Source organism: Macrobrachium nipponense, chromosome 6 (genome assembly GCF_015104395.2).
Source record: "Macrobrachium nipponense isolate FS-2020 chromosome 6, ASM1510439v2, whole genome shotgun sequence".
NCBI classification, from domain to species: domain Eukaryota; kingdom Metazoa; phylum Arthropoda; class Malacostraca; order Decapoda; family Palaemonidae; genus Macrobrachium; species Macrobrachium nipponense.
The window spans coordinates 113802966-113812965 of NC_061108.1; the positions used below are offsets into that span (position 1 = coordinate 113802966).

Here is a 10000-nt window from a genome sequence, read left to right on the forward strand (position 1 = left end):
ACACTTACATTAGCTTGCGTGAAAACTGAATGTTGAAGATAAAAGGTCAAAGAGAGCTTATAAAGAGCCCAAAATCTCTAAAAACTCAAACGAAACTGAATTTCATGTTTTAGATCTTATTTGCTTTTCTTTCACATCAAACCCATAACACCTCTATTATCAGATAGACCATATTCAACTACTGCTTCCCAGATGCAAACCAATTAAGATTTATGGCACCTTTATAACTGACAGCCAAACCTTCAATATAGAAACCTTAGTCTGGACTCTAAACATATCCTACAGAAGTAAAATTATACATAAATCATTCAGCACTTGAAATTAAAAATGCAATCTAAAGGCACTTGAAATATTACACAAATCACTTAATTTTTCACATTGAAAAAAAGTACGTTTTCCTAAAGTGTTTTAAATCCTGCATACCACAAGAAACTTGCTTAAATACTATCGATATATGATAACGATTAAGACATGCAGGATCGTTTCTTCGTATTATCGGTATATGTATTGGATGTTAACGCCTGTATTTATGCATGAGTATCAATGATATTCCAACCGACGATCACATTCCTCTGAACTGTCTTGGGTGATTGCATTTTTTTTTAAATAAAATTCCCTTTCCTTATCTAAAAACTTGAAAGTTTATTACCTCTCTCTCTCTCTCTCTCTCTCTCTCTCTCTCTCTCTCTCTCTCTCTCTCTCTCTCTCTCTCTCTCTACTACAGCGCAAAAAGGCAGTTAATTTTTCCTCCGAGCGTTCACGCTAGCTTATTATTACCATTCGAAATATGATTCACCTTCCTATAGAACAAGCAAACAAAGTCTAAACTTCCAAGCAATCTTGCACAGAAGTCAATACGTGAAAAGAAAAAATATGAAAAGTACCATAAAATCTAGATAAAAATAACTTTAAGAATGACAGACAGATGATCTCCCATCATGCGCATCTATGCATGATGAACCACCTTTGTGCAAAGTTGACTGAAATCCCTCCACCGCGATGAAGGAATTATTATGACAAGGTAAGCGTGACAGACACAATCAAGGAAGAAAATTCGGACAAACTCAAGGACGAGAAAGCTTCAGTCACCCGATTTCAGATAGCAGAGTTCTAATAAGAAGTAAAAGCAACCAAATCATCTAACAAATGCATACAAGAGTAGCAACAGAATAGAAATAGAGCAAAACAAGGTAAGCGAACAAAGAGCGTTCATAACTTCTCTGTCGAACTTTGATTTTACTAAGAGAAAAAAAAGAGAAAACTCGAAAAAAACATAAAAAAAAAAAAAAAAAAAAAAGGAACTACGTGAGATACGAGAGTACCAATCGGTCTTGGGATCTTTGCCACTGCAAAAGGAAATACCTCCGTCTTTGTTGTAAAGAGAATCCCCCCCCACACAAGCCCCCACCACTTTTTTTTTGCCGCTGCCTTGGTCGGAGTCACATTACGTCTGGGGAAGTTATATTCTCGGAAAGAGTAACGGAAGTGTTATTATTAGACAGGGACGAACAGACAGACTTGCAAGTATTGTAAAACAGTTTGAGTCCGTCGCATGTGTGTATGTATGTGCACATAAATATATATATATAGTGTGTGTGTGTGTATGTGCGCTGCAAGACCCGGACTAAAATAATAAAAGGCACAGAACCCAGCGCTTTCGTGTATGTAATATAGTACATTTCTTCTGGGTACGGTACATAATTATGTGAGAGTGTGTGTGTGTGTCCTAGCTCATTTCTGCAGTGTCTCTGACCCCAACTGACACTGGTATCCATTCATAGCTGAATTGAATGGTTAGGACATACTGGGATCACTGTTCTACGTACACCCACCTGTGGTAGCAATAACAGACCAAAAAAATCATGAGCAACTAATCTTTAAAATTAGACTAAAGTTTTGTCTGATACCTGAAATTTTGATTATTGTTATGATGATGAAAATGTAAACATAAATGAAACCAATACAATTAGCCTGAAATAAGCTCTTCCATACGTTAAATTTGCTTGAGTACAATTCGATCATTTAAAATGATCCACTCATTCAAGAGAAGATCTCAAGTTACAATTCCAATGAGAAGAGAAGTTCTAAGAGAATGAAAAAAAAAAATGGAAAAACATGCCCAGAAAAAATGTATAATGAACTAAGTGAAGGAAATGAAGGTCGCTCTGCCCAGGTGCTAAAGTGCCCACGTGCTCAAGTGCCCAGGCCCCCCAAGTACCCAGGTGCCCAGACAGAATTCTTCGAAAGGAAGCGCTGAATGGCAGAATGACATCTAGGCTGGTAACGGCGTGTCAGTCTTTTCGACATCTCTGGCGTCAGTTTACACCACTACCACCAGGAGGAAAAATATACTTTTCTGTGAAACAAGGACGACGGGCAACAGAGGGACATTCAGTGAGAAATACGGAGGAAATGTGCCTGAGGATAACCATTAAGTGGCGAATTTTATGATTCAATTAAAAAAGAAACTACAGAAAAAAGAAAAGGTTCAGTGATGAGTATTCAATCGATCGTTCAATTTGGAGACAAGCTTCAAATAAGTCTTATGATAATGAAGGTCTATAGACTGAGAGAGAGAGAGAGAGAGAGAGAGAGAGAGAGAGAGAGAGAGAGAGAGAGAGAGAGAGAGAGAGAGAGAGAGAGTAAACAAGGAAACACAACTAAAATCAACAAAGATAAAAGAGAAAAAAAGGAAAACCAAAGGTAAAAGCCAAGACTGAAAGAGCAAGTATCGTTTGCACTCGAGTCCACTCCATCCGCACATCTAAAACAAACACCTGATGAAAAAGGGGATAAATCCTTGAACACAACGAGAAACTAAAAAAATAAATAAATAAAACTATCTGAATTAAGTACCAAGTAAGGGCACGAAAGATGAAACAAAAACTCAGTGCTCTTGGTACGTAACGTATGACAGCAAAATAACCTAGATAAAAATTCCTAATGGTTCTCCATGTTGGCACGTTTTATCACAAAAGGCGGGAAATACAAAACGAATAAAAATCACAAGATAAAAATGTAAGCAATCAAGAGTTTTGATTACTTAAAGAATGAAGTGATGAGTGTCTTCAAAATTAGAGAGAGAGAGAGAGAGAGAGAGAGAGAGAGACCTTACCTTACAGACCTTACAGTTCGTTCGGGTTGCCCCGGGTCCCTCAGTGTGAGGCGCCTCTAATGTCTACCAGAGAGTTGCTAGTACATCTTCCGGTATATTTTGCATCTTCCAATCTTGGATGGTCTGGGATGCAGTTTAGATATTTGTCGAGCTTATTCTTAAACACATCTACGCTCACTCCTGATATATTCCTCAGATGAGCTGGCAACGCATTGAATAGACGCTGCATTATCGATGCTGGTGCGTAGTGGATTAATGTCCTGTGTGCTTTCCTTATTTTTCCTGGTATAGTTTTGGGCACTATTAATCTACCTCTGCTTGCTCTTTCTGATATTTTTAGTTCCATGATATTTTCTGTTATTCCTTCTATCTGTTTCCATGCCTGAATTATCATGTAGCGTTCTCTTCTCCTTTCTAGACTATATAATTTTAAGGATTGTAGTCTTTCCCAGTAGTCTAGGTCCTTAACTTCTTCTATTCTAGCTGTAAAGGACCTTTGTACACTCTCTATTTGTGCAATATCCTTTTGATAGTGTGGGTACCATATCATATTGCAATATTCAAGTGGACTACGAACATATGTTTTATAAAGCATAATCATGTGTTCAGCTTTTCTTGTTTTGAAGTGCCGTAACAAACATTCCCATTTTTTGCTTTACATTTTGCCAACAGAATTGCTATTTGATCATTGCATAACATGTTCCGATTCATCATCACACCAAGGTCTTTAACTGCTTCCTTATTTGTGATTGTCTCATTATTAGGTCCCCTATATGCATATAGCTTTCCTTCTCTGTCTCCATAATTTATTGATTCAAATTTATCAGAGTTAAATACCATCCTATTTACCTATGCCCAATCATATACTTTGTTAAGGTCTCTTTGTAGAGCGTTCCTATCTTCATCACAAGTAATTTCTCTACTTATTCTTGTGTCATCAGCGAAACTACTCACTACCGAATCCTTAACATTACTGTCTATGTCTTCAATCATAATAACAAACAATATTGCAGCTAGCACCGTACCTTGTGGCACACCGGATATTACCTTGGTTTCATCCGATTTCTCATCGTTTGCAAAACTATCTGTTTTCTGTTGTGTAAAAATTCTTTTAACCATCTTCCTACTTTATCTACGATATTGTGTTTTCTAATTTTCTTTGCTAATATATTATGGTCTACTTTGTCAAAAGCTTTTGCAAAGTCTAGATAAACCACATCTGTTTCATTTCCGCTTTTCATATTTTTGAATATGTTCTCACGGTGGACTAACAGTTGGGTTTGTGTACTTTTTCCGGGTACGAAACCGTGTTGTCCTATATTAAATAAATTATTTTTTATTAAATGTTTCATAATATTTTTCTTCATTACCCTTTCATACACTTTCATAATATGTGATGTTAGACTCACAGGCCTATAATTACTTGCCTCTAGTCTTGATCCACTTTTGAAAGTAGGGGTGATATATGCTAATTTGTGCTCATCATAAATCTTGCCTGTATCTACACTTTTGTCTTAATAATATTGCAAGTGGCTTTGCGATAGAATGAACTACTTTCTTTAACAAAATAGCAGGGACTCCATCCGGCCCTGCAGCAGCTCCATTTTTAATTTCATTAATTGCCTGCACAATACAGCTTCATTAATTTCTATGTCAGCTAAATATTCACTATTTTCGTCCCACTTACTTCGATATCATTATCTTCATTATCTATTCTAGGGGTGAATTCTCTCTTATATCGTTCTGCCAGTATGTTGCAAATTTCCTTTTTTTCATTCGTTAATCTCCCTTCAATTCTCAGAGGGCCTATTTCTATTCTTATTTTATTCATCTTCTTCGCATATGAGTATAATAGTTTGGGGTTTGCTTGATATTTAATAGGGTTTTTTCTTCCAAGTCCCGTTTTTCATTTTCTTTTGATTGTATAATCTTTTGTTTCTGCATTTTCTATCTTACTTTTTAGTTCTATAACTTTCCATGCATTTTTTTCTTTTGCAAGACCTTTTTTCCACTTTCTGATTTTCTGGAACAAGATCCTTCTGTCTCTTGGTATGCATGAATGATGTTTACTTTTCTTCTTCGGTATATATTTTTCCACTATTTTCTCCATTTTTTTATATAATATCTCCGTATTTACCCTTATGTCATCACTTACGAAAATGTTATCCCAATCTTTGTTTAATTCTTCATTAATTCTGACCATTTTATATTTTTAACTGAGAAAGTTGTATTTTCCATATCCTTCCCACTTTTTCATTTCTTGCTTATCTCTATTTTCACTTGCTTTGGAATGAACTGTTAATTCTATGACATTATGGTCTGAAATACTCGCATTATAAACTATTACTTCTTTAACATAATTCATCTCGTTCACAAATACTAGGTCTAAAGTATTTTCCTTTCTTGTTGGCAGGTGATTTATTTGTTGAATGTTGTATTCTAGTAGCATATCTAATAGCTTTTCAAATTGCCTCTTATCTTCTGCACTACTATTACTCTCTTTTTATATGTATAAGTACAACCATCTCCTATTCGTTCTTTCCATTCTACGAAAGAAAAGTGAAGTCACCGATAGGAGAATAGTCCAGTCCTTGTGATTTCTACATATATCATCCAATTTTTCAATTATTAAGTCAAACTCTTTAGTATTAGGAGGTCTATATATTACTATGTTCATCAATTTTTCAGATTCAAATTCTACCGCTATTAGTTCACATTCTGAGTTACTATATTTCTCATATATTTTTCCTTGTTTTTTGTCTTTCCCATATATTGCGGTTCCCCCTTGATTCCTATTTTTTCTATCTGATCTATAAGTTTGGAACCCTCTTATTTGATCATCATTCCCAGTCTCTTGGGAATACCAGGTTTCACTTATATTCATTATATCTATTTCTTTTCATTTTGGGTTAGTTCTTCTAAGTACTCTATTTTTTCTTTTTGAGTTACTCGTAACTAAACCCTGCGCATTCATCACTATGATGGTTTGCGTGTTTTCTCCTTCATTTAATAATGGTAGTAATAAGGATTTTCCGCCCATGTCTCTTTCCTGTTCTGGTATGTTGTTCTTTTTTTCATTTCCAGAAATTCTGACATTAAAAATCCAACTTTTCCATAATATTTGATCTTCCTTCATCATAATTATTCATTTTGTGTCTGAATCTGCAATTTTCTCCGTTTCTGCAATATCCTCTTGCATAATAAATACAGTTATTATCTCTTGAGTAGAATTTCGGAGCTGATGCTTTGAAATTTTTGCTGACACCTCTGCATCTCATTGGTGGTTTGCTTTTCTCTTTTACCTGATATTCTTGATTTCTCTCTTTATTTGTTTCTTTCTTATTTTGGATTTTATTACTTGGTGGTTATTTATTTGATTATGATTCATGGCTACAGGGTGCATATATTTGCATTTTTTGTCGAACTTACATCCTTTTCCTTCTTTTAGGTTTTTACATATTTTTGGATGCAGATCTCTGCAATCATCCCCATATCCATCTAAGTATGCACATTTACCATATATTTCATAGTTTGACATATCTTAGGATGTTTGTAGTAACATCTTTCTCCAAATCTGCAATTCCCTCTTTTCAAAAGGTTGCAGATTTTGTCTTTCTTGTCTATTTTTTCCTCTTTCCCGTCATTGTGTAGATCTGGGTAGAGCCTCTTCGGGATTTGCTTTTCTGTTGTCATATCGTAATTTATTTCTTCGTAGGTATGCTGCTTTATTGCCTCATATGTAGTATCAATGAGTATCTCTGCATCCATACTTTTATCTTGTTCTTTGTTTTCCTTATTTTTTCTCATTTTCGTCATTTCATTTTTCCGTTTACTTCTCTTCCGTTTTCTCTTCTTCCTTTTCCTTCTTCTTCTTCTCTTCTTATCTTCGTTCTCTTCTTTCCTTCATCCTCAACTATTTGTACATTCAATCTTGATTTAATAACATTGTCTATCCATGATAGACATGTTGAACAAAAAATCTTGTATCTTTTCTCAAATCTTGTATTACCTCAGCACACTGTGGATGGGTCGGAATGTTGCATGCAGCACATTTTCTGATTAGGTTTTGTGATTGACTATGCTATACCAAAACCTTACACACAGTTTGCATGCTTTTGGCATTCTTTTCCTAATGCATCAATTAGGATATTCACAAGATTCACCTTATTCATTTTCTTTGTCGGATGTTGGTTTATGTATATTTTCTTTATGAGTCTCTTGACCACTTGGATTTTATTTGGAACTTCTTCAATTATTTTCAAGATGTTTTCATTAGATTTGTTCCAGTTTGAAGGATTATATCCTTCTAATATATCTATGAATGCTTTTGTATCTTTTTGGTTAGGACTGTTGCTGATTTCATAGATGAGAAATGCCAGTTCCCTTCCTGCTACCTCATCGTATTGCGAATTTGCTCAAACACGCCAAATTACGCCACCTCTTCCCGCAGTTGGAACTTACTGCCATCTTGTTCTGATTTATAGTATTACACTTGATAAACTAACTTAGAAGACGCTTTATCCTACTATTTTCACACTAATCTTATCACCGATAGTTCACGAACACTTCTAGATATTTCTCAAATTCTAGTCGTATGTTAAACTTGTGATATCTGTTGATTAATCTGACTTCACGCGGGTACGTCTCACCAAGCAAGATGGCTACTACGAGAGAGAGAGAGAGAGAGAGAGAGAGAGAGTATGGAAAATATGTAAACACAGCATTACGGGGAGACTTTGGATTCCTCTGGATCAAAGGGTCGAAGTAAAGGGAAAGGGAAACAAGACTAAGCTTGAACCTAGAGGTTCCTCGCATACCGTATACGGCCGCAAATAACGACGGAAGAGGCCCCTTACAGCCCGTACAAGCTTTATTTGAAAGACACGAGGCGGCGATGACAATGGGCCTCACCTTGACCGAGGTTTTGCAGTAGATTCTCTCTCTCTCTCTCTCTCTCTCCGCTTAACGATAAACTGTTGTAGAAAAGTCCCATTTCACTATAACTTGAGACAAATTGGAATAGAGGCATACATTTCTTTTCGATTAAAATTTAAGGCATCCTTCTATCTTTCTATCTATAGTAATATATATATATATTTATATATATATATATAATTATATATATATATATATATATAATATATATATATATATATCTACTCAGTTGTATTCCACATAGGAAATAGTAAACTCTCCAAGAAGAGGTCCATCGGCGCCCGAAACTGTTGGGGATATTCTAACCAAAATATCTTTCATTTTCCTATGCGGAATACAACTGAATAAACATATCTCGTCTATGAAGATTACCAGTATTTATATATATATTTATATATATATATATATATATATATATATAATATATATATATATATATATATATATATATATATACTAACATATATATATATATATATATATACATATATATACATATATATATATACATATATATATATATATACATATATATATATATATATACATATATATATATATATATATATATATATATATATATATATATATAGAGAGAGAGAGAGAGAGAGAGAGAGAGAGAGAGAGAGAGAGAGAGAGAGAGAGAGAGAAATACCATTTAATGTCGACTTCAATATACTTTGGTGAAAAACTTACAGCCAATGGTAATTAAAATTAGTAAGGGCTACTAAGAGACACTACATCCATATACATGTATATATGTATGTAGGTATATATATATATATATATATATATATTATATATATATATATTGTGTGTGTGTGTTTGTGTGTGTGTAAAACTAAACCGAGGTTGTCGCAAACTGCCGGCGGGAATAGAAATTCACGACCCAAATCTAATATCCGCTAAGATATTTTCCAAGACGAGATTAGATAAAAAAAAATGACATTAACCCCCTATCGGTCCATTTTCTACACCTTACTTGTCAACATGAATTACATACAACGATTCACATGAGCATCTTTCTGTTTCATGTATACTAAAACTGCTTTAATTCAAACGGTTGGAAATGTTCAAATGAAAGCTGTGAAGATGTTTCGGGGTTTCTGTAAGGAAATGCAAAATGCTCAGAAATGCTAAGATGTTTCTGTAAGAACACGGAGTCTTACCGTTAGGGAAAAATGACTCTGAGGTTAAAAGATTAATTGCTGGCTTTGGAAAATGGCCCCAAGAATTCTCTCTCTCTCTCTCTCTCTCTCTCTCTCTCTCTCTCTCTCTCTCTCTCTCTCTCTCTCTCTCTCTCTCTCGCCTCGTAGTTCAAGTTGTAATTACCCAAGAAGAACAAAAACCCACCATGATGTAGTATTAAAGCGGCTAAGCCTTTGCCCCTTTATTCAGGTAATATAATCGTACAAACATACAAATGCTAATATCAAGAATCAAAATATCAAATTATAGTTACTATTATTGCTATTATTACTTTTATTATTTAAGACAAACATACATTCACTTGGTATGAAAGCGCTTACAGAACTGAATGTCCATTTACACACGAGAAGAAAAAAAAAGTCAGATGATGACAAAAGCAGAGTATGCAAAAAAAAAAAAAAAAAAAAAATCAATGTGGAAGTGAAAGTAAAATCACACGAACAAATTCCTCTCCAAATGGAAATCAGAGAGCTAATATAATAATAATTGTCGAGTACCTGAAACCAATTTCGTGGTACCAGGAACAGAGACCAGAACGGAGGCGATGTTCTCAGCGAAAGGGCGATTTAATAATACATGAAGAAATGAACTGTCTGGACTACTCTATTCTCTTTTTGTCTACTCTTCCTTCATATTTGGGTATATTCCAGTTCTGCTCTGGTATTCTGGCTGTATGAGCTAATAAACTGTAACAATTGTTCAAAATCAAATGTCTAGATACTGAAAATTTGGGTCAAGATT

The 10000-nt window shown here is 34.6% G+C and overlaps 1 protein-coding gene across 3 annotated transcripts in view; it reads right to left on the reverse strand.

Annotated features, from left to right (window-relative positions):
- LOC135216918 (prickle planar cell polarity protein 3-like) overlaps positions 1 to 10000 on the reverse strand; it is a 597661-nt gene that overhangs the window by 517821 nt on the left and 69840 nt on the right. The gene's annotated exons all lie outside the window — the stretch shown is intronic.